The sequence below is a fragment of the Ambystoma mexicanum genome, chromosome 2q (genome assembly GCF_040938575.1).
Source record: "Ambystoma mexicanum isolate Mex_15411 chromosome 2q, UKY_AmexF1_1, whole genome shotgun sequence".
NCBI classification, from domain to species: domain Eukaryota; kingdom Metazoa; phylum Chordata; class Amphibia; order Caudata; family Ambystomatidae; genus Ambystoma; species Ambystoma mexicanum.
In genome coordinates, this window is record NC_090924.1 from 338,362,045 (window position 1) to 338,387,806 (window position 25,762).

Genomic DNA, 25,762 nt, shown 5'->3' on the forward strand with positions numbered 1-25,762 from the left:
CATGGCAAGGTCCATTAGTGCCTGGAATGAGTTTGGGCGAGCCACTCTGGCCAACTCATCCTTAATATCCTCATTCAGTCCTCTCCTGAAAAGGGTAAAACTTGCCTCAGGGGACCAATCAGCTTCCTTGACTAATTGCTTGAATCAAGTAACATAGGTTAGCATATCCTGGGATCCTTGCTGGAAGTCTAACAGGCGTTCCTGGGCATTATAGACCTGCTCTGGACGGTCAAACATGGTCTTAAGGGCTTGTATGAAGCCATCATAGTCATCTAGGAGAGCATCGCCAGAATTAACGAGGGGCGTAGCCCAGGTTAAGGCATTTCCTGAAAGGTGGGAAATTACGAACCCCACCTTAGCCCTGGGAGTTGAAAAGTAGTAGGGCTAAAAAGTAAAGTGGACCAAACATGAATCTAGGAATCCGCGAAGGGTTTTTGCCGACCCATCGTATTTGTTCACTATGCCGCCCAGCAACACACTTTCTTTTGTGGCAGAATCACGGGATAGAACTAATTGTTTGAGAGCGGTGTTTTCCGCCTTTAGATTCTGCACCTCGGTTGATAGCTCTTGCATGCCATGCATCAGGTCCTGGACGGCCGCTTCCATGTCCATATCGAGTTCGGTCGGTTGGCGTCTCAAACTGTCAAAGAGTTCCCCCCTTCTCACCTGAGTTCGATCTTTGCTGGATTCCTTGATCGATGCCTTCTTGCGGACTGATCGAGTCTTGAATAAGGCTGCACGAGTCTCTTCCGACTCGCACACGAGTCTGGAATCAAGAAAGGAAGGAAAGGAACTAGGAATGGTGTAGGCTGGAGGAAGCAAGGGAAACAATACCGCGAGCTACGGAGCACACGTCTGGTTGCTACTTCGCAGTAGCATTGAGACGCGCAGAGCCGCGGGAGGTGTGGTCTATAAATAGAACACGCTACGTCCAAGGTGTAGAGCGAGGAAGGTGTTTCACAGTGGACGGCCATGTTGGAAGTACAAGAGAGTGTAACCCCGTTGAGACAAGGACCAGGAAGTCCAAAAGGAGCGTGTTCTCTAGTTCATGACAATAACTGGCGAATTTCAGGGGTTTTTCGGTTTTACCTCGAACCATAATGTCACGGTTATAAAGTTTTTTTTTGTGAATTTCACAGGTTTTTAGTAGTGCAACTTAACCATAACGTCCCCTTAACAAAGTTTTTCTTTAGTGAATATATATATATATATATATATATATATATATATATATATATATATATATATATATATATATATATATATAACTTTAGTTGCAGAGAGTGCACCGATATGATTTTGAGGTGGGAGTATTTTACTACCATTTTTAAACTTTGAGAGTAAATGTGTTTTCAAGGGAGTAAAAATGACTTTTCTCCTTTGCAAGAGAGTAGAATTTATGTGACACCCAGCCGATATGTGCAAAAACTGTACACAATCATTACCATGTGGCAGTTTTCTGCATTGTGACAGAATACACCTTTCATTATTTCTCTAAGGTCTGGCATTTGATCTCTCCTGTGTATATTTAAATGTTGTAAAAGCAAAAACCTTGATGATTACATAGTAAAGCAAACATGAATTACGCCAGTTACGCCACATTACGCCAGTTCTACGCCAACTTCACTGGCTGCCGGTGAAGCAGCGAATCCATTTCAAGTCTCTGTGCATCGTTCACCGGGCTATTCATGCCCAGGGTGCCGAATTTCTACAGGCTAAATTTACCAGATACTTACCGGGTCGGGAGCTCCGCTCCGCAAGCTCTAACCATCTGACCGCTCCGAGAGCTAATCGCGAAAGGCTTGGCGGCAGAGCATTCTCTATTGCCGCTCCTAAACTGTGGAACAGCCTGCTCGTGCCACTGAAAGCCGCCGCTGACCATCTTGGTTTTAGAAGAGCTCTGAAAACCTACCTGTTTTAATCCCTGGTCTTCCATCGGTTTTCTCCTCGGCTGAGTATCCCCTTTCTTTAGCGCCATGATGCCTCCGGGCGACCGTGCCCTTTACAAATTACAATACAATACAATACAATGAATTGTATTGCGTGTTTTGAGGTTTGATAGCAGAATTGTCTTTTGATGTTTAATGAAAGTCCTCATTTCCTGGAACTATACCTACCTAATGGTATTTCAGTGTTATGATACAACATTGCAGAGCGGGAAGGACTCCATACTAAATTCTATACCTAATTTTATGGTCAAATTGATATTTATATAGCACTTTTGGTAAAGCATTGTACATAGAACATATTTAGCACAATTATCAGCAAACCGAAGTTGGTACTCTTTTTTTTAACCTCAGAAGGATGAAAGGCTGAGTTGGTCTTGCCGGAATTCAAACCGGCGAACTATAGCTCACGCACAGATTGCAGCAATGAGCCCTCTACCGGCTGAGATATCAAATTGGCAGACATCCTGCAGGGGTCTTTAAACTGAATACCGACTGAGGTGTAATAATCAGTTCAATGTTTTTATAATGACACCCTAAATAACGTCATTCATTTTAAACAACACCTCAATAACGAAAAAACAGCCCTTTTACCCTCCCCCAACTACCCGACCCCTTTTAATCCCTTACCCCATATATACTTTTACAAAAGAAATAGACATTTTGTCGTTATTCAGGTGTCTTTTAAAATGTGTGTCGTTATTTCTTTTTTCATTATTAACGCTGCATACCGTAATAATCACAGTGCCTAGATGTTGGACGAACCATGCATGAAGTGCTGCATAAGGTTAAATGGATGTAAACTAAACCGTGCATACTCATCATTTTACACACTGTTTTTATAATGGGAGTGTAAATGAAATGATAAGTGTAAAACTGATCTGCCTCCTTATGCAAAAGGCAACCATGACATGACAAACCCTGAAAATGAATAGGAAACATTAGAAACAAAAAAGTTGTTAAGCAAAGAGGTCTTGTTTCAAACTTTGTATTACATTTGTAGAACACCTTCTCCTCCATGCCTCTTGATAATTATGCAAACCGCACAGGAACTCAGAAAAATTACATTGTGCAATACCTGTTTGCTTTCACTGGACAAAAAAGCATCATTTGTTACATAAGATTAATTCTCAATTGTCACTATGTTTTCCATCTTATTAATTATGCAATCCTAAAATGCTATGAAAATAAATATGCACAGTGCTTCGGTTTGCTCCATGAGTATCTACACACAACACAGCAGAAGCTGAACAGAAAAGAGCCCTTTGTTTTATGACGGTGTGCGGTTTCTTTTTTTAAAGGCTTCAAATAAAAACCTTCAGAAGCATTCTGGTTTCTGTCAAGTAACATGACATTTGCACTGTCCTCTGCTCTAAACCTGTGCATAAATGTACACAGGAAAATAATAAAGATGTCATACTTACATGTTTTTCATCTGTTAAAAGGCCTAGTATGACCCTTATCTGGAGGCCTGGTTGCAGGGACGTTAAGATGACAACTTAACGCAACAAAACCCGTGAAATTCACCTAAAGCCACCTTAACTTCACGCCCCCTGTTGCGCAGCCTATGGCCACAATGATGACATCACAGATCACATTACAACAGTAACTGTCATTAAGCATGGCCTTCAGCCATCATCAGTGTGCATGGCCAGATATATTTTAAGACATGAATGGGTATTGGTCATGGCCTTCAGTTATGGACAGCAGTCACAACCTTCACCCACATGTACTGAATATTTAAAAACACTACCAGGCTACCAACCATAGATTTTGGCCTTTACCAGTGGGTACAGCTTTAAACCGTGCCCACTGTATATTATATACACTGATCAGGCACTAGCCATGGACTTTAGTACAATATTGGCCAGTGGCCACAGTCTTTTTCTGTGCCTACTATATATTCTAACATATAAATGGGCCGCTAGCCATGGCCTTTGACCTTCAGCAGTGTGTACATCTTTTGGCTATGTCCACTGTATATTTTAAAATAATAAAATGCAATAAGCGATGGCCTTCAGCCGTGACCACTTTTTATTATACAACACTAACCAGCAACTAGCTATGGGCTTCGGCTGTGCCCACTGTATAATGTATACACTAACCAGCCACTAGCTATGGTTTTCAACACAATACCAGCCAGTGGCCAGGGCCTTTGGCTGTGCCGACTGTATATTCCAACATATTAATGGGTACTAGCTATGGCCTTTAGCCATGGCCACTGACTACAGCTTTCAACATTGCCCACTCCTACAAGCCTCTTGTTTTATAGCCGGTCTCTTGGTGACGGTATCGACCTTGAAAAGACGAAAGGCTGAGTTGGCCTTGCCGGGATTCGAATCTGCAAACCTACAGATCATGCACAGATCACAGTAATGAGTGCTCAAACGGCTGAACTATCTTATTGGCTAACATCCTTCAGAGGTCGCTTAACTGAGCATCAACTGAGGTATAATAATCACAGTGCCTAAATGTTGGATGAACCATGTATGAAGCGCTACATAAAGTTAAATACCTATCTGGATTATCACCGGGACCAGTTTTGCTGAGTTTCTGTTTCAATTACAAATGTAACTGTCAGTTTGAACAGCGCTTGGACTTCCTAGATAGTCAGGTTTTGGATCTTTTAATTGTCTTGAAGATTTGATAGGCTAGAATATCTATGGATGGTGTAATGACAATCACGCACCCTCGAACAAAGACTCTGCTGCCACTGACCATTTACAGTATTGTACCCCATTGAATGTAAAATTGAATGGATGTAAACTAGACCGTGCATAGTCATCATTCTACACACTGTTTTTATAATTAGAGTGTAAATTAAATTAGAAGTGTAAAAATGATCTGCCTCCGCATGATTATGCACACAAAACAGGAACTCTGAAAAATACAATTGTGTAATAATGGTTTCCATTCACTGCAGAAATAAAATGAATTTGTTACAAAATATAAATTCTCAATTGCAACTTAGTTTTCTATTTTATCATTGATTTTACAATCCTAAAATGCTAGGAAAATAAATATGCACAGTGATTCTGTTTGCTCCCTGAGCATCAACAAAGCAGAAGCTGAATGGAAAGAAACCATTCCTTTAATCACAGTGTGCAGTTACATTTTTTGAAAGGCTTCAGAGAAATACATTCTATTTCAGAGGCATTTATCCATGGCTTGCAATTACATCCATGTAGATAAATATCAAAAAAAGCATTCTGGTTTCTGTCAAGTAACCTGACCTTTGCACTGCCCTCTGTTCTAAACTTGTGTGTAAATGTACACAGGAAAATAATAAAGCTGTTGTATTTACAAGATTTTCATGCGTAAAAAGGCCAGGTGCGCACCTTATCTGGAGGCTTGATTCACCCCAACTTGACTGTGAGACTACAAATACTCCTCTGGCTCCAACTCCCTGCATGTGAAGCTGTTTGTTAAACAGAGAGCAGTTGGCCGATCGATTGCTTCAGTGGACACCCTTATTTGGAATAGCCTCCCTCTCCCTCATTGTCTTGAGTAGGACCTCCTTAAGTTTTGAAAAAGCCTCAAGACCTTCCTCTTCACCTCTTCATTCACTCCCTCTATTCCCTACTAATCGTACAGTAGTTTGACTGAAGTGCAGGGCCCTTATGTATTCTCGGGCACTGACCCGACATTTCTTTCATCTCAGCTTCTGTCCATCCTATGCACTTTCTTCGGCTCACCCTCCCTTTGGAGGTTGCACTTACCTTTTCTTCATAGCACTTCTGCTGCTGCTCGCCATGAGCACCACAACACTATCCCATATCCCTCTCCCCTCTGCACTTGCACATTCTGAACACTCACAAGGCAAAGTAGGCTTGTCTTCCCCTCCCCACTTATCTGTCACGAAGAGCAGACCAGATCACCCCAGCTCAACAGAAGTGGGAACATTGGGGCACATTAAGGGCCCTGACTAGATCAAGCCTCAAAGCAGGGCCACCTGGGGCCCAGTCCTGGCTTCTTTGGCACCAGGCTCATGGAGCTAACCCCAAGGAAAACACAGGTGTAGTCGATCTGCCAATGGATGATTGACCTCTGTGCTAATTGCAGTTAAGGATGTGGCTCTGAGCCATTAGCTTTTGCATTAGTCTGCAATCATGGGCGTGGCAGTGAATATCTGGAACTCATTGCACCCTGGGAGTGGCAGGGCGTGGTTGGCTCTATAAACCCCACCCAAGCCCTAAGGCATGTTTCGCATTATTCTGCAGTTAGCAGCGTAACGCTCTCAGAGGAACTCCTGCTAGCAATCTTCCACAAACCTGCAAAGAAAAGCCAGAGACCATCGGGCCTCGCATACTCACCTGCTCTGACTTACCTATGCCTCCCGCAACGTCCTGGTTGTTCGACGAGGACTCCAGCTTTCATCGGTCGCCAGCACCTGCAGAAGCCGGCTCACAGGTACCTGGAAAAGAGAAAGAAAGAACAGGTTAGATCACACAAACCACACCTGAGCTCACACTGGCCCCTGGACACAAGGCAGGCCACCCTGACCCACTGACTCAGCCGCACACACGCGTTGCGCCAAGCCGACGCACACCAAAGTGGGCATAGTACCACAATAGCGACACGAGTCACAACAGTGAGAAGAGCATGGACTGCGGCACACAGCAAAGGACAACGCAGATAACTGGACACAGACAACATACAATACAACAGATTACACGGACAATAACAAGCAGAGCAACACAAGCAACACGATCAAGGGTCAGTGAAGTAACTGGATCCTACAGGATATTGCGCCCCTGCTGAGACTAAACAGGAAGGAGCGCCCACCAACCAAATACACAAGGTGAGAGCCCCCCGGAGTTGGGAACAAGTGTGGAAGGAACAGGGTGGGGTCACAGGTGGCAGGCACAGACAGTCTCACTCACCACCCTTTCCAGTATCGTAGGAGCTGACCCAAGGCCAGTCCAGGGAACAAAGGGCATGCAGCGCCTCAAACCAGGGAAGCAGACACTCCACGCACCAGCACCCAACGTCCCCGTGGAGACAAGGTGAGCGTAACATTATCTTCTTTGTTTTCAATTAACTTTATTATATATTATTGTTGTACATTTTTGATAATCCCATGTCCCCTCCCTGTTGCCCTATGGACCCCTTGAAACAGTATTTGATTCCTGTATAAACCGCCTAACAAGTGAACAATAAATAAATAAATAAATAAATAAGAATACAATTCAGCAAAAGGCAAAATATTGTCTCTGAGTGCAAAACATTCAATGACTGACAGTAAGATGGTTCAAAAACAAATAATGTGAATGCTGTGTGTTATGAGGTATTTAACACTGAGAAAATACATAGCATTCGGGATGGTGGACAGTCTCCCATCCATGCAGTAACCAAGATCGACCCTGCTTTGTTTCAAAACAAGGAAGGATGCAGCCCTTTTAGGCCATGCTTCTCTAAGTGGTCTTGTAAAGTGGGCTTGTTTATTAGGCAACATGGCTTTAGGGGGTTGACCCCCTTCCTCAGCTTTGAAGCTAAGGAGGGTTCGTCCCGGTTACTGCAGGGATGCGAAACTCACTGTTGCTGTTAAAATATCATTTTTTTTTATTATTGACTGGAAGGCTACAAATACCAGAATGAAATTCAGCAAAAGGCAAAAAATTGTCTCTGAGTCCAAAACGTTCAAGGACTGACAGTAGCATGTTTAAAAAAGAAAATTATTCCGATGCCCATCCATGCAGTAACCGGGACTGACCCTGCTTAGCTTCAAAGCAAGGAAGGGGCCGGCCTGTTTCTCTAAGTGGTCTTGTAAGTTCGGCTCATTTATTGGGCAACATGGCCTGAGGAGGCTGGCACCTTGCTCACTTTGAAGCTAAGCAGGGTCTGTCCTGGTTACTGCATGGATGGGAGATCTGGATGACAATCGTGTCACTGGCCATTGCTGAAAATATCTTTTAAAAAAAGCCTGTAACCACAGGTACTAAACTACACATACCTTTGGCTATCCATAGTCCTTTATATCCTCAAATATCAGAAGAATAGCCGAAAAAGCTTTCCTGCCCTCACCAAGTGCCAGCTCCCGCACTCGACAGACCGCCTCCCATCTCCCTTCGCCATAACACATGCTGTTTCTGTGCCGCAGTTTGCCTTGAGATGTCAGCTATTCATGGCTATTATGTTGCAAACTCAGTCCCTAGACCCCCTCCAACTCCCAAATTTCACTTGGTGCCCTATAGTCACCCTGCCTCTTGCCTGATGGCATTTGCATTTTTTTGACCTGTAGATAGCTTTTTTCCTGCATTTCATTCTCCCATATCCTCGGCTATAGACGCAGTTATCTCTCGCATTGAGAGAAAAACAAGAAACAAGATGGCAGCTTTTTCAGTTCTGAAAACCATGATCCTGCAATGCGCCATGGGGGATATAACTATCAATTTTTTAGATGGGGGGACACTTTCTCTATCAAATATAAAAACAACTACTGCACAGAATAACCCCAAACCATGCATGGATAGTGAGTCAAAGCTTCATGCCCAGGTTGTTTCGGACCTGGTCCAAATCCATCCAGCGATTTGGGCTGTGCACTTTGGCAAAAATTGACCTTGTTTGTCCATGGGAAAATGAATGGGAAGTATGCCGCAACTTTGGAAAACATTTGTTTTTATCTTCTTAATAACTTTCTTCTTTTTTACATACTTTAACAAAAGCTTTGCAGTCAGGGGATTTGGGAGGGGGGCGCAAACCCCTAATCACTATCGCAATGATGGTCAAATCCATTACTCGAATCAAAAATTATTAACAATAGAATTTTAAGGAGTTGTATGGGAGTGCGACTCACCTTATCTATAGGGCGACTATTGCCTATAATATATATGGAGATGACGTTTATAGACACATTTTGCCAGGCAGGCATAATTTTTCCTCCACATTTTTGTTTGTTTTATTAATTTTTTATGGTTACACAAGATAACCTTTCACATAACAACAATTAAGAATGTAAAAGAAAATGTAACATAATCATTTTTAAAAAGCATTAAAAAAATCAAGTAACAAAAATATCACAGTCACTTTAAAACTAAAAAGAGAAATCCAACACAGTAAATTAATTGTAAATACATTAAACATTCCTAATTCCTGATATACCCATTCATCCACATAAAAAAGAGCTCTATGTCATCAGTGAAATAAAATATTACATTTTCCAAGATCCTTGTATTACATGAAATCTCATTCAACTGTGCTTAAATGCACCTTATTTAAAAAAAAAAAAAGAATTTTAACAACCAAACATAGGGACATTTCATGGTCACTCGAGAGTCGATCCCAAAATTCTTCAGTCATCAACCAATGGACATTAACTGTAAAACATCCCAGTAACAAAATGTACCAATGCAGCTCAATAGATTAGTATATCTCTTTAGAATTTGTACAGCATCTTTAGAATCACAAAAGCAACATAGGGACGAAAACACATTTGTTTTTGAACGAGTAGCCAACACTTCATTTGTGGACAATAAATTAAATCTAAATCTCATAAAAGCCAATCTCCAAAAGGAGTTAGGGAATTTCTTTAAATACATTGGCATTAAATCCAAATGTTTGTCAAAATTGGAATAGCATTCTTTTAAAAAAAAGGGTGGTAGATCAAAGTATCCATTTTTTGGAAAATATTGGCTAGAATAATGTCTGCATATGACTTAACATTTATCTGCGGGCCTAGTTTCGCCAAAGCATTACACTTTTTAAATCAATGTATAGTGAATTCTCCAGAGGTACCAATATTTTAAGCAATAAGGCAAATACCTTCCAGTGGTACATTCCTCTTAATGATACTAAGCCCACCTCGAACTGAAGAGCCGATATTGGCAAGCTTGTAGGTAAAGAAAGTGTATTTTTCCAGACACATCCCTCTAAGCAGTCCCTATACAAATCTGTAAATAAATACAACATTTCTGTTTCATATCAAATTAAAGGGAAAAATGTAAGAGTTACAATAAATCTGTGTAACTCTTTTCATCTGTATGGCAAGGACATTAGTATTGTTTATTATTCGATTTATTAAATCACTCTTTTTCGGAGTTGCAGCTAAATCAAATCCCAAATAGTTTATTTGCGCTACGGGAACAAGATGGCTACTACCAACACACTATCTATTTAATTGGTCTTCTCCCATTCCTAGTGAATCGGATCAAAGTTCTTTTTCACATTTATCACAAGGTAATTATCGGCTACATAGGTAAACATATCCTCCATGAGACTCTGCAGGCTTGGTAAATATAAAATATTGCCCAGCCTGTGGTCAGCAACCACCACATCATCTGCATAAACTATCCATGACATAAAAAGACTAGATAAGCGAGTACTAGAAAAGGCTGCAGGAGATAGGCACTCACTGTCAGATTCCACCTTCTACTTGCCCCTGTTGTGTAGTTGCCAAATTCTTTCTAACAATATTACCTACTGTCTGTAGAATTAACAAGAAAGTAGGATTTATTCTTTGAAAGAATGGACCCAACTCGAACACCCAGATTCCTAAGATACAAGATTGGAATCAATTAATACGACATCGAAAAAAGATACAATACTGTAATGCTAGTGACCAGAAAAGGACTAACCTCTATACAAGGAAAGCAGACTGTGAAGAATCACAGAATATTTGACAATGTAGCAGAATCTGAATATTTCTGCCGAGTTTGAGAGCCCAAGATACCTGTAACACATATATTCCAATATTGTTTAGTAGGAAGTAAGTGGGTTGGCTAGCGTGATTGAAAGAACAGAATGCTCAAAATGTCTTTCCATGAGTAAGATGTTAGTGCAGAATGATGACATTGGGAACGGAGTACAAGGGAGCTGAAGAGCCAGGAAAACAATGGAGCAGACCCCAGTGAACCTAACCCTGTCGGAACGCAGACGCCTGGTGAGGACGGAAGTCTCTAGTCCAGTTCGCCTGACCCGACGAAATAACAGAATGCCCGACAGGAAACCCGCTGCACTGAAGGAAGTCTCTATTCTGGGTGCAGCAGGGTGCTAGGGAAAATGGGGAAAGCTCTGACAATCTCCTGGCGAGGATTCCAGTAAACAAAGCAGGTCGGCAATGAAGGCAGGCAGGACAAGGACCAAAGGTGAGGCAAAACAGTTCCAAACAACGTTCCGGGTTGAGAAGGAGTACAGGTAGGACGATGACCAGAGGTGAGGCAAAGCAGTTCCAATACACATTCCGGGTTGGCAGGAAAGTTCATAGTCAGTGGACATAGCAGGCAAAGAATAGACGAGGGGAGATCCAGGAAACAGGCAGGTTATTTGTTACATGAGAATTCAGAAAAAACAAGATACGTTCAATAACAAAGCGTACTTCCGCAAATCAGAAGCACCGAGGCAGGGGTAGCTGGTGCTTAAGAGCCATGGCTCGGATCACGTAATTGCGGTGCACGACGTGAACGGGAGACGTGCCGTGAAACAAAACCAGCTCGTCCTAGTTTCCATGGCAACTTCCAGCTTCCAACATAACGTTCTCTATGGTAGAAACGCATGGTTCGTAATGATCGGTTAGCAGGGGAATAAATCCGTATTTTTCTCTGTATGGACTGCAAATCTGGAAAAGCATGTAATGAAGTAGTGTGTGTGCTCCCATTGTGTAACAAACCAGCGTTTTTATCAGAAAAGAGGCGTGACTTGGAATTAGTGGAGTACCGAGTCCTGACACTCACCTATGTCTGAAAGATACAAGTTAAATAGGCAAGGTGCCAAAACCCACCATGATGCAACTCCCTATGGGTGCAAAAGTGTTCAGTCAAAGCACCCTGCCCCTTCAATCTAACTTGAAGAGATGTAAAACACTAATATTGCTAAAAGCAAAACTGGAATTCCCCATCTCTTCAATTTAGACTACAAAAGAGCACGGTTCACTGTATCGAACATTGGGTAAAGTCAATTGCAGGGATATATAATGGTATGGAGTCCTTAAGTACCCGTACCTTCCCTGAAATCTGTTTGTTGTTTCTGTACTCTACCTGCTGTAATGGCCCAATGTCCAAACTCATTTAACACCAGAGTTGAATTTATTTTACTATCAGTGTCAAGAAGGGCAACTGGCAAGATTATATTGATCACCTTTTTTGTGTTTTGGTACTACAATAGAACGTTTCCAGGTATCTGGTGTACTCTTTGTTGCTAACATGTCCATAACTAGTAAACATAAAATATTGCCCAGGGTGTACAGTCACTTTTAAGTATATGGCTACTCAACCTATTTGGCCCACGGGCCCCTGACTTAGATGAATTAGAATAATTCTCAGACTACTCTGCATGTCAAAGTTAAGTAACCAATGTCTCTTCTCAATACTATCAGCAATTTCCATATCAGGCATTTTATATAGCTTCTCAAAGTGAACCTTCCACAGATCTTCTGATATAGGATTACTTTATGAAACGTCTAGCCCTGGTGATAACTCATTAATAAGCGACCAGAAATTCCTTGAGACTTTGGTAGTTACTGCCCCATCATACGCTAACCATCCTTCTGCAGTAAAGTATGCCTTTGCATTTATTTTTATTCTTAAACCTTTGTCTGAGCAATTTTGACTCAGTGACATACTCACTCTCAAGACCTTTATTTTTCTTTAAAAGCCTCAATACATGCCTAAGTTTCCTCTTTTTGTTCAGAGATACCAAGTCAAAGCAATGTCTATGCCGTTCCTTCGGGCGGCACAAACACCCACTATTTTTTCTAATTGACCATAAAAAACATGTACATTTAGATGAGGTAGAAGTTTCTAGTTTAGTCTGAAGCGCAGTGTTCCACCAAATATATTTTAGAGAAATGTTAAGGCTATTCCCATCTCTAAAGTTCTTTTTGATTTTTTTTCTTCTGGTTAATGTGCAAATTCGTATATCCGGAAATGCTCAGTACCTATATTTGTATATGAAATATGGCCATTAAGACATTCGGATCACTTGCAGTTGTGTCAAGTATTTTAAATGATTTGCATAAATCAAATAATACTGACGACAAGCCTAAGTACTCAAAAGTTGATTTTAAACTGCTGCTTTTCCAAATGTGGTGTCCCTCCAAATCTCCCCTGATGTTTCTATTTACTTTATTGAGGTCTGACGCTTCAAAAAGGATTCCCCCTTGTTTACCATATCTAAAATGCAGAGCCCTAGGAGCCACACTTTCTCTTACCGTATTACACTCCGAGTTAAAAATCCCCCACGAAAATAAGTTCATTACCACCTAGTTCTGTCATGTATACATCTATCAGTTGTGTCAGACCCACCACAAAGGCATCAAGGTTGGATTGTGAGGGGTGCCAGTAAATGTGGAGTAAAAGGAATGATTTAGGTACGGCCCCACCCTTTAAGAAGAGCCTAACTGCCAGTATCCCTGGTAAATCAGATGATAACAATTCAAGTTTTTCCAACATTGTATTTTAAGTACTAATAAGTAGACCACCGGAATGACGCCCAATTGACTTTTTTTGGTTTTAAGTGTCGTGGAAAACAACAAATTTCTCTTACGGCCAAGATCCCTTTATCTTCCCAAGATCCATGGTCCTACCATATTCGTCGCGGCAGTGAGTTTACCATACAATATTTCCAGAAGGTGCAAGGGGTCAGAAAATGTAGAATCCCGATCTGAGTCTCCAAAAAAAAGGTAATAGGCTCTGCGATGTTATCCCATTTATGATACTCGTATACCCTGCCCTCTACTCTTGCGATGGATTGGTTGATTTCCATTTTGTCAAAGAAGGCAATTCCTGCATGATCTGTCCAGGGGGAATGGATGGCTGGAGCAACTGATACCGAATTTGAGTTACCAAAAATACAGTCTATGGTGTGACCAGCTTTGTGAGTGGGCCCAGACACCTATTGAATCAGACCTAACATTGACAAGGACTCCAGAAATGTCATTTCCCTAGGGTTTTTTACATCACCTCCCCAAAAATTTAAATCATCCTAAATTATCAGGCTCAAACAGAAAGGAATCAGTTGTGCCTCCACATCCGCAAAGGATGTCTGAAAATGGGTGTTAGCCTCTGGGGGCGATAGACAATTAACATATCTACTAAAGAGATAGCATTATAGAGACATTTCAGATGTAAGCTCTCCATCGAATTTATGGTAATGGGACCATTGGTGATTATTTTAAGAGAGTCTCTGTAAATAATAGCCACCTGGGGGATATATTGACCCACTTAACAGTATTTCACCACATCACCAAGCTTCATTTGCGCAGAAACAGCAAAATAGCTGTGCTGGCTCCTGTGAACACCATGCCTCAAAACAGTGTTTTACAGCAACCAAAAGATGGCTGCACCATTTTGCCAAGTACACATGGGGCAGGATGGAACAAGGGGACACACTAAGGGAGTATGCCAGAGTGTTCATACCTGTACAAAGGAAATGGAGAGAAAAGGCAGCACTGCTTTGCTGAAAGCCCAAGATATCCATTAAAAAGGAAACTTTTCACCTTTAAAATAATGCTGCTGACGCTATTTCCATCTGTTCTTCCTTGAATCGCTGTGATTAATAAGGCCCTGCCATGCCCAGTATCTTATTGTGCCTCAGCAAAACCAGGCATGATTTCTGAATGACAGGCCCTGTCAAACCAACTTTGAGAAAAATCAACAAGGAGCTTCACTTTTCCCACACGGGAAAACACATGCATTTATTTACAAATGTATCAAAGCTCAGTAGTTCAAAAGAGACTCCAGCTATTTGAGCCATATCAGTTTTAATGCATCTGTGCTTCCAATAAACTACTGCCTAGAAGAAAATAACTATGGCTGCAAGGCAATATTGGGAAGTCAGATGGCAAAATCGAATTTGAAAGGAAATGCTAGCAGTTTGCACCACATGTGTAAAAATGGGCCTGTCTCAAAATGCCTGTTTAAAAAGTAAATTCTTGAATGAAAGCCTGCCTTATCTAGCAATGTGAAGGGGGTTTGTTGCTGGTGATAATACACACATGTGCTATTTTATTACACAGGCTTGTTTTAATTTAGGATCAAATATCAGAAAATAAAGGTTTTAAACTGCCCTGGCTGGATTTGCAAGCTGTCAAAAACAGGTTATTCCAGTTGGCAGAGTTAAAGCTACCCCCTAGGAAGGGAGCCACACCATAAACTTCCAGGACACAAATGTGATAATTGCTAGCTTGAAAAACTTTGAATGGACCAAGACAAAGAAAGGTCACATGCTCGTCAGATATTCGTCTCTGCTCCAGGCTGGGACAATAGAAGTTCTGGGATACTAACCTGTGAAGTGGGGGGGCCATAAAACCTTCAATAAAACTGGGAACCCCCAGGCCACACAGGGCTGAAGTGACAGATGGTGGCAGCTGGAGAAAGAAAAAAATGGTCCAGTGACAAAGGACTGCCATTTGCTTCCAAAGACTATTTTATAAATATATTTTAAAGACTTTTTAAATCTGCAGAATGAATTTGTAAAAATGTGAAAATGTTATAGTTTAAATATGATTTTATGGGCTTTCATTGAAGACATGTTAGAATTCACTGACATTTTGGGGACAGAAATGGCAAAGTATTGTGGATTACAGGAAAAGCATCCATTTTGCAAATGCCAAGTTTTGTGCATACATCCCTTATGATCATCCACACCCATGTGTAAAGTTATAGAATTCTGAGTAATAGAAATCCCATTGAAAAGCGTGAAAAACTGGTAGAGGGGTGAAACAAGGTCTCACAAACGGGAGGATTGGACTGCTATGTGCTGCATAACATATGTTACCTGCTTTTGTAAGCGTTTAGATGTTTTCCACTATATGAAGGTGCCATTTAGGGCAAAAATGGATTTTAAGTAAAGTAATTGTGCGAGGTTTTTGACATTGTAAAACGCACATCATAAATCTGACATCATTTTCTGGCAATCCAACCAGCTGAGAGCGAGGCAGAGACTATCACCCTTGTCCAATCCCATTGTTAGAGGCATGTTTAGTTAAGCCTGCCCCAGCAATATACTTTGGTGATGTCACTATGCATTATAAATAAGAGTCCCTGACAAGACACTAGACACACACTCTTCCTGACATTTCTGCGCTGCGTTCCTGTTCCATCCATCCAGATTCCAGATCTCAATTACAAGCCCAAAGCATTGCTGACCCTACTCCAGGGCCCACTGCAAAACCCAAGCAGTGCTAATCCTATTCCCAGCAAGGCCTCAATTCTGAAAACCCCACAAATCTCCCATTAAAAAGGGGAAAGCTGTGGTATTCTTTTGGGAAGCATCCTGAACTAGCATGGATTGCTGCCCACGAACTGCATGCCCGCTGCCATACTGCCATCCTACTGACCTTTAGTATTCAGTGACCAGAGTTGCCATTCCAGTCCAGTGCCATCCTGTGACCAGAACTGCCCAGCTGTTTGCCAGGTATGCTGCCGTGTAGTGACCGGAACCGCTGACGGTCCAAAAATCCCAAAACTAAAAAATGGACTGTGAGTATAATCGCTACCCCATAGAAACCCAGAGCATATCTTGTCTTTGTCCTTATCCCACTCTCTGAGCCATCCTATCCTTATCCTGGTAACTTGTAAAACTGTCAGAACTATCTGTGCAACCCTGCCCTTGATTTCTAGTGCTAGCGCCATCTCTTTAGTAATTTAGTCTTGTGTAATACTAAACCATTAGTCCTATTTTGAGTGATCGGACTGGTTTCCGCCAGGGTTGGGCGCTGGGGTGACAGGGTTGAAATCGTGAATTAACCCTGGATCTTACTGTGTCCCTCTTTGGTGGGCAAGACTGAATACTCTAGTTTAAAGTAAAACTGTTCTTGTCACAACTGATTTCCTTTCCTATTTCATAGCTTAATTTTACTCAAAATGCACCTTTTTATATCTTGTATAACTCCTCCAATTTACCAGCTAGAGTCTTACTTTCACTTCCAGAATATCCCTGAGATATACCTCTATCCCCCAGCCCAAAAACCGCACTCCAAGTCAGTGTATTTCACCCTTTAAGCATTTGGGTAATTTCATGGCGGTTTCTAGCGTGTCATTTTGCTGCAATCTGTTTTAAACTTTCCACTCATTTTCAAACTGTCTGCTCTTGGTAATCCATTCTTTGTGATTATAAGTGTCTTTGCATTGTTGCTTTAGTGAGGAATTATATTTTGCTTCAATGTTTTTAACACACATTCATTATTTATTTGTCCATTTCCGAGTGTCATTTCATAACATTGCAAGGGGTTTAAAATCTGTTTTTTCTCTTATTTGGGGAGGGAAGTTCAGATTTGGATTCTGTTGCCTGTTTCTCATTCCTGATTACATGCTGCTTCTTTTTATCCACTCAGAACAGATTATTTGTGGGTTGAGGGAACCTTTCAGGGGGAAATTCTAACTTGGGTGCTATCTTTCCTAATACAAAAAGTGCTCCTATTCAGCTGTGATGTGTATATGTTCCACTAGAAAGTTAAACCCAGTGCATTGCTCACATTCTCCTTGTAATTATCACCCCAACGGTGATTGTTCCCCCATATTAAAAAGTGTATGATTTCTTTTGAATTTTAAAATAAATAAATATTGTATTTTACCAACCAGCCTGGTTCATGGTCCATTGTGACCCAGGGTATTTGAAAAGGGGGTGTGATATGAGTGCTGTACCATCTCAATATTGAATCTATATAATATGAAGAGATAAGCATTTCAGTCATGCCCTGCATACTAGGCCGAGACCAAGGTGTGTGTCGCCTGATTGAAATCCTTTACAGACCCCGCCACTGTGTCCTACAGACCGGTTGACTGTAATTGCGTCACAGAAAAGACATGACAAGGAGCATTGTTGGAAAGAGAAACTGCAAGAAGTTGCTGTGAGTTGTGTTATGTTACAGGGCTTTTATACTGCACCATTTCATCTCTGTAGTGGTCTCACAGTGCCCGGTTTATCTGGGGGCTGGAGTATTCATCTCCCGTCCGGGGTATCCAGACATTAGTCTGCAGAGGAAAAGGAGTAAGTAGAAGATAAGAGTGCTGTAAAGTGGGTGAAAATGCAACAGACGTAGGGATGGGACGATGTGGAAGGGGGGAGAATGTTATGTGATAGCTTGGGTGCACGTGGATCCAAAAAGATGAACTATAGATTGGTATTGTAAAAAGAATGGTATGTTCTAAGCTTTTTTGGCATCAAACAGATTGTCTATATTCAGCAGTTTAGGGGGGAACTAGGTACATAATAACATGTGGTGTTTGGCTGCGTGATGGGCTTCAGCTGTGCTCCAGCCCACAAGTTAAATCCGGGGGGCTTTTTGACTTGGGATTACCGTTTGCTTTTTTCCATGGGGCAACACCCTGAATAGTTGATCAGGAATCCTAAGGCGAGATGTCAGATGTAGAACGGTCTAGAACAGACAGGTGAATGCAGTTTCAGAGCAAAAGTGTAGGCCTTGCTGCTATTGATCTGTGGACGTGTCCTGTGTAATGTTGCAAGCTTGGCACTCGGAAAGACGGTGAGGAATCATTTGAGATTCTGGTATTATATTGTCTGAAAGTGCAGTAATGGCACAGCTCAGGTTTCCTGTCCTGGGGAAGTGTGTGTTACATGACTGCACCACATCAGGCTAAGGCGTTCTTGTTTATGGTGAAGTGCTTTATGCCACATTAAGACCACATATCCCACTGAAGAGCAAGGTGGGGTGCTTTCAGCTAGCAAAGTAAGCACAAGTGTACCTAAAGAACAGGACTGAAGGGCCCCTCAGGCCTGAATAGCCACAAATGGCCAGTTCTAAAGCAAGTGGTTGGCCATAAAAACACTTTAGGTTAGGGCAGCTTTCAGTGGGAAGACTGAGTAGGACAAGCAAGACACATAACTTAATGATGAGCAATATATGAATGGTCTCTATTATTTATTAGCACCTGGTGTGAGGGGAGCAACCAATCAGGTTGCTCAGATCGTGTGCTGAATCCCATGCTCCAAGCCTGCATTCCCAGCCACCTGCAGGCTGCTTACCCCGCCTGCCATCTTCCCTTCACCCTCCCTTACCCTGCAGTTCTCCATCCCTCGCAGCCCCATTTACTTGATGAGTTCAACAGCAGCAGCGGTGGCGCTGCCCCCACCGCTGCTGATGCTCTGTCTTCCTGCTGGACGCAATGGAAAAGGAAGAGGGGCTCTGCATGGAGCCCTGTCTTCCAGCTCCGTGGCGGCCATCTTGCATCCCTTTTTTGTATGAATGAACGGGGCACCATGAGGGTCCCGTTCATTCATACAAAAGACATGCCTCTCAGCATCCCGGGTTACTAGATCAGCAACCCGTGGTGCTAGTATCAATAATCACCCATTCCACAGGCTGGAACAGGTGGTAACGGCACCAGGGACCCTTGTTAAAAGCCCTCTCTATGCTCTGGCCTATTAAACCGGGTCCTGGGATGGTACCACCCGTTCCAGCCCGTGGAACAAGTGATTATTGCTCAGTGCAACAACACTATGTTAAGCCCAAGGACGTCATTTGGGGGTTGACAGGGGTAGCAACTGCTATCCCTGGCTCCACCTCTGCTACCCGTAGACCTGCCCTTGCAACCCTTGGGCTACTGGACAAAGAGGCAGTGGCAAGAGCAGATATCGGTGTTGCACCTGAAAAAGGCGGTTGTAAATGCAGCTAAATGTGCCACCGCTTTTTTCACCTGGAATCTCGATCTCGTTAGCCAGAGAAATAACAGGGATGCAGGAAAAATCATGAAGCCGCAATCACTAACAGGTTGGCAGTCCATTAGTGAAGAATGCCTGAATAGTTGGGCTCAGAGGAGGGGCTGTCTGTGCAGCTCATACCCAGTACTGTTGCAACAGGAAGGGTATGGGGGCTAGGTCTAGCTAGCTTGTAATGAGTAAGGGCAGCCTGCAATACTCAGTGACAGCACAGCATTAACGCAAATCTCCTCAGTGTTTCTCGTTGTCTGTTTTGCACATCCAGTGAGTCACTGGCCCTGTGATGAGAGGGGTCTGCCACAGTGGCTTCTGCCACCAATCCTGCCTGGGCACTGTATGAACTGATGCAGATCTGCCAGACCTGCATCACAGGCACTCTGTAGATAGACGCAAGGTGAAATAATTAATGTACATGAAGTTGCCCTCTGCCTTTGAAGTAAACCATCTCTTGCTTCCTCAAGCAAAAAGTATATGGGCCTCATTACGACCCAGGCGGTAAGTTACCGCCTGGGTCGTACCCTTACCACCATGGCGTAAACTACGTTTACGCCAGGGTGGTTGGCGGATTTACCGCCCCATTCCAAGGTGAGTGGGGCGGTAAATCCCCATTTCCCATTTTACCCTCCCCATTCCCATTTTTGCCCCATAGGGCATAATGGGAATGGGGAAAGGCGATAATTACGGCACCGTAAATTACGGTGCCGTAATTATCGCCAAGGTCCCTTTGCGGCATGGCTTGTAACGGCTGCAAAAAGCAGCCGTTAAAAGCCATGCCGCAAAGGGAACCTTGTAATCAGGCGTTAAGGGTCGGCGCCGTTTACGGTGCCGTAAACCCCTTAACGCCTGAGTCGGAATGAGGGCCTATATATTTGGAGGGATAGCTCAGGGGCAGTGCACTTGCTTTGGGTACAAGAGGATGCAGTGTAAAATGGGTTAAGTTTCTGTTCCAGTTCTTAGAAGCTGGAGGAGGCTGGCATTGAGCAACATATAAAGAACCAAAGAAAATAATAAAATGGGCCTTTTCTAGGGGTGATTTTGTGGAACTGCTGCTGTTTACATTCTAAAATTTCAAAAACCTACAATTACTGCGACCTGCAACACCTCTTTCACCTCTATCTCTCATCTAACAAAAAATGGTGTTGCTTACGAAATAAGCAAAACAGAAAGGTGATGACTTGAAGGTTTCAAATCATTCATAACCACTGGCACAGCTCTGGGTTTGAAGTTTGAGGTGTGTGTTTGAGGCTGAATGTTACGGAGGCTGTTACTGGAGACTTAAGATGTATCTACTAGTGACTTACAGATGTTGGGAGAGAGTGTTTGAGACGTAATGTATTGTAAGAAAGTTGAAATGTATTGATTGAAGGTAGAAGATGTTTGAGGAGGGTAAATGAGACACATTGTTGTGGTGTTGAAGGAGGGTACTGGAGACTTAAGTTGCTAGTTTGCTTGAGGTTGATGGTGTTGGAGAATGCTGGAGACTTAAGTTACTGGAGGGTGGCGCTGTTTAAACATGAAGTAGTTGGAGCAAGGCATTGGAGGTGTAAGGTGTTGGAAGGCAGGTGTGGGTGCCAGACTTTTAAAGCTGTTGGTGGACAGCCTTCAGCAACTCGCAGTGGATTGTGGGGTCCCCGTGGTGAAAATGGTTTGGGGATATTTAGGCTCTGGATGACCAGCGAGAGTGGGTTGCTGTGCAATGGTTCAAAGTGCACTATTGACAAGAAAACCCTGTGCGTGTTGTCCAAGTGTAAAAGCATGAAGTGGTACAGCCTCTGATTGTCTGCTGGTTGGACTTGTGTTGGTAAGTTGCTGTTTCCAGTCTGTGGACAGTCACTTGGCAGGCAGCAGATGTCTGCGCTTTGGGGTTTAGGCCTCTTCGAGATGCTCTGTTTACAGTTTAGCCCGAGTGATGTACAATAGTCCAGGTTCTTGTGTTGGACATCTGCTTACAATCACAGTTGGTAATATAGGGCTGTACACAGTAATATTAACGCTACAAATGGTGATCCATTCTTGTATGAAATGTATATCATATTAAAGTGATACAACCATATTGTTCTTAGTTTACTGAGGAACAATCCTATGTGAGGCCCCTTCCTCTTTTGTCAAGTGGGGAAAGATCGTGTGCCATCACTTCCTGCGATGTCACTTGGGGGTGCAGTGTGAAATGACATCACTTCCTGTGATGTCATCGGAGGTCAAGGGTCCTGTGCTGTCACTTCCGCTACACCTGGCATTGTGGTGAAATGACCACTGGGTAAGCCATGAGCGAGACTTCAAAAAAACATAAGCTGCAAAGTTTATCACAAGGACCCTCGATTTCGTCTGGCAAGACACAGTAAGAGTACATTATCTGCCCAGAATCGCTCACTTTGGTTACGTGGGGAACTACAATGCATGCACAGTCTGCAATTTAGGCACTTAGCCACACATCTTCTCCGCTTGAGTTTTGCAAAATATTTGCTATGGCTTGTGTTTCAAGAGCTAAAATAATAGTTTTATAGAAATGCCTTGAAAAGTACACAACTTGCATAATAAACTAACCCAAAACAAACAGTCAGCTGTTAACCTAATCCTGTGTGCTTATATAAATGAAAAGCCGCAAGTTCCCCTAAGTATTCAGGCCCCAGCTGTTAGCTCCAAAAAGAAAGCAGAATAATGAACAACGCGTTCATCTACTATTTAAAGCCAGCAGAAATCGCCTAAGAACCTGCACTGAAAATATAACAGCGGCACATTTATTGAATGATCAAAAACAATGCATTAATACAGACCATCAGATGCAAACCGGCAACACATTGTGACTTCAAGCACGTTTTCAAGGCAAAAGAATTACTTGAAAGTCATAGATAAAAACGTTCATATAGTGTGGCTTCATTTCTCTCCAAAGGTTAACAAGTACACTTTACCCAGCTCCGAAATAGCACTAAAGTTGCAGAAAGTTTCTAAGTTGTACTTTAGATTTACTCCATTTTCCAAAAGTGCTATACGGTTGGAAATGTAGTTGCCGGAAGCCAGACAGCATGCCCAGTGACCACTTACCCCAGGCCAACCTGGATGGCTGTAGGTGGCAGCATGCCCAGTGACCACTTACCCAGTACCCAGGCCACAGTGGGTGGCTGCCAGTGACCACATACCCCAGGCCACAGTGGGTGGCTGTAGGTGGCATCATGCCCAGTGACCACTTACCCCAAGCCTCAGTGGGTGGCTGTAGGTGGCAGCATGCCCAGTGACCACTTACCCCAGGCCAACCTGGATGGCTGTAGGTGGCAGCATGCCCAGTGACCACTTACTTACCCCAGGCCACAGTGGGTGGCCGTAGGTGGCAGGATGCCCAGTGACCACTTACCCAGTACCCAGGCCACAGTGGGTGGCTGTAGGTGGCATCATGCCCAGTGACCACTTACCCCAGGCCAACCTGGATGGCTGTAGGTGGCAGCATGCCCAGTGACCACTTACCCCAGGCCAACCTGGATGGCTGTAGGTGGCAGCATGCCCAGTGACCACTTACCCCAGGCCAACCTGGATGGCTGTAGGTGGCAGCATGCCCAGTGACCACTTACCCCAGGCCAACCTGGATGGCTGTAGGTGGCAGCATGCCCAGTGACCACTTACTTACCCCAGGCCTCAGTGGGTGGCTGTAGGTGGCAGCATGCCCAGTGACCACTTACCCCAGGCCAACCTGGATGGCTGTAGGTGGCAGCATGCCCAGTGACCACTTACCCAGTACCCAGGCCACAGTGGGTGGCTGCCAGTGACCACATACCCCAGGCCACAGTGGGTGGCTGTAGGTGGCATCATGCCCAGTGACCACTTACCCCAAGCCTCAGTGGGTGGCTGTAGGTGGCAGCATGCCCAGTGACCACTTACCCCAGGCCAACCTGGATGGCTGTAGGTGGCAGCATGCCCAGTGACCACTTACCCAGTACCCAGGCCACAGTGGGTGGCTGCCAGTGACCACATACCCCAGGCCACAGTGGGTGGCTGTAGGTGGCATCATGCCCAGTGACCACTTACCCCAAGCCTCAGTGGGTGGCTGTAGGTGGCAGCATGCCCAGTGACCACTTACCCCAGGCCGACCTGGATGGCTGTAGGTGGCAGCATGCCCAGTGACCACTTACTTACCCCAGGCCACAGTGGGTGGCCGTAGGTGGCAGGATGCCCAGTGACCACTTACCCAGTACCCAGGCCACAGTGGGTGGCTGTAGGTGGCATCATGCCCAGTGACCACTTACCCCAGGCCAACCTGGATGGCTGTAGGTGGCAGCATGCCCAGTGACCACTTACCCCAGGCCAACCTGGATGGCTGTAGGTGGCAGCATGCCCAGTGACCACTTACCCCAGGCCAACCTGGATGGCTGTAGGTGGCAGCATGCCCAGTGACCACTTACTTACCCCAGGCCACAGTGGGTGGCCGTAGGTGGCAGCATGCCCAGTGACCACTTACCCAGTACCCAGGCCACAGTGGGTGGCTGCCAGTGACCACATACCCCAGGCCACAGTGGGTGGCTGTAGGTGGCATCATGCCCAGTGACCACTTACCCCAAGCCTCAGTGGGTGGCTGTAGGTGGCAGCATGCCCAGTGACCACTTACTTACCCCAGGCCACAGTGGGTGGCCGTAGGTGGCAGGATGCCCAGTGACCACTTACCCAGTACCCAGGCCACAGTGGGTGGCTGCCAGTGACCACATACCCCAGGTCACAGTGGGTGGCTGTAGGTGGCATCATGCCCAGTGACCACTTACCCCAAGCCTCAGTGGGTGGCTGTAGGTGGCAGCATGCCCAGTGACCACTTACTTACCCCAGGCCACAGTGGGTGGCCGTAGGTGGCAGGATGCCCAGTGACCACTTACCCAGTACCCAGGCCACAGTGGGTGGCTGCCAGTGACCACATACCCCAGGCCACAGTGGGTGGCTGTAGGTGGCATCATGCCCAGTGACCACTTACTTACCCCAGGCCACAGTGGGTGGCCGTAGGTGGCAGGATGCCCAGTGACCACTTACCCAGTACCCAGGCCACAGTGGGTGGCTGCCAGTGACCACATACCCCAGGCCACAGTGGGTGGCTGTAGGTGGCATCATGCCCAGTGACCACTTACCCCAAGCCTCAGTGGGTGGCTGTAGGTGGCAGCATGCCCAGTGACCACTTACCCCAGGCCACCGTGGGTGGCTGTAGGTGGCAGCATGCCCAGTGACCACTTACCCAGTACCCAGGCCACAGTGGGTGGCTGCCAGTGACCACATACCCCAGGCCACAGTGGGTGGCTGTAGGTGGCATCATGCCCAGTGACCACTTACCCCAAGCCTCAGTGGGTGGCTGTAGGTGGCAGCATGCCCAGTGACCACTTACCCCAGGCCACCGTGGGTGGCTTGTAGGTGGCAGCATGCCTATAGGCATCTCCAGCCAATGGAGTGTGTACCACTCACACTGTTGCATTTTCATGTAAAGGGAGCAGCTGGATGTTTTCGAGGGTGAACCCATTGAATCCCCTTCCCTCTTTTCCTCCTTAAGCTGTCAGGTGTCTACTCGGACTCACACTCCTTGACACTCCCTTGTATGTTCACATAGTTCCTCTTGCACTCTCCGTCACTTCTCCACTTCATTCCCCTGCCTATTGATCTCCTCCCTCTGGCACGTTGTCTCTCCTTGTATTACTCCCATTCTACCTGTGATCTCCCTCCCATGCAGACTCCCATGGCTTACTCTCTCTCCCAGCCCCTCTCCTTCTCTCCCTCAATCCCTCAGTCCTAGAATGCAAAGAAAAAAACAGGACATGCTAACCTTCTCACACATTGAAAACAGGATAGCTCTGCTTCTCGCCCCCATTCTCAACCAGTCTTTTGCTTCTCCAACTCCCATTCTCTTTCCTTGTGCTTCATGTGTCATCTTGACCTCCCTCCCTCCCTCCCTCCCTCCCTCCCTCCCTCCCTCCCTCCCTCCCTCCCTCCCTCCCTCCCTCCCTCCCTCCCTCCCTCCCTCCCTCCCTCCCTCCCTCCCTCCCTTCCTTCCTTCCTTCCTTCCTTCCTTCCTTCCTTCCTTCCTTCCTTCCTTCCTTCCTTCCTTCCTTCCTTCCTTCCTTCCTTCCTTCCTTCCTTCCTTCCTTCCTTCCTTCCTTCCTTCCTTCCTTCCTTCCTTCCCTCCCTCCCTCCCTCCCTCTCTCCCTCCCTCCCTTCCTTCCTTCCTCCCTCCCTCCCTCCCCACT

The 25,762-nt window shown here is 44.7% G+C and overlaps 1 long non-coding RNA gene across 1 annotated transcript in view; it reads right to left on the reverse strand.

The window, feature by feature from the left end:
- The window catches only part of LOC138568946 (uncharacterized), a 35,958-nt gene extending 10,541 nt beyond the window's left edge, over window positions 1-25,417 (reverse strand). The window contains exons 1-2 of the long non-coding RNA XR_011303017.1: window positions 25,342-25,417; window positions 6,274-6,360 (exon numbers count right to left, since the gene is read on the reverse strand). This is a non-coding gene — a long non-coding RNA (uncharacterized lncRNA). The remainder of the gene's footprint in view (window positions 1-6,273; window positions 6,361-25,341) is intronic.
- Between the last annotated feature and the right edge of the window lie 345 nt (window positions 25,418-25,762).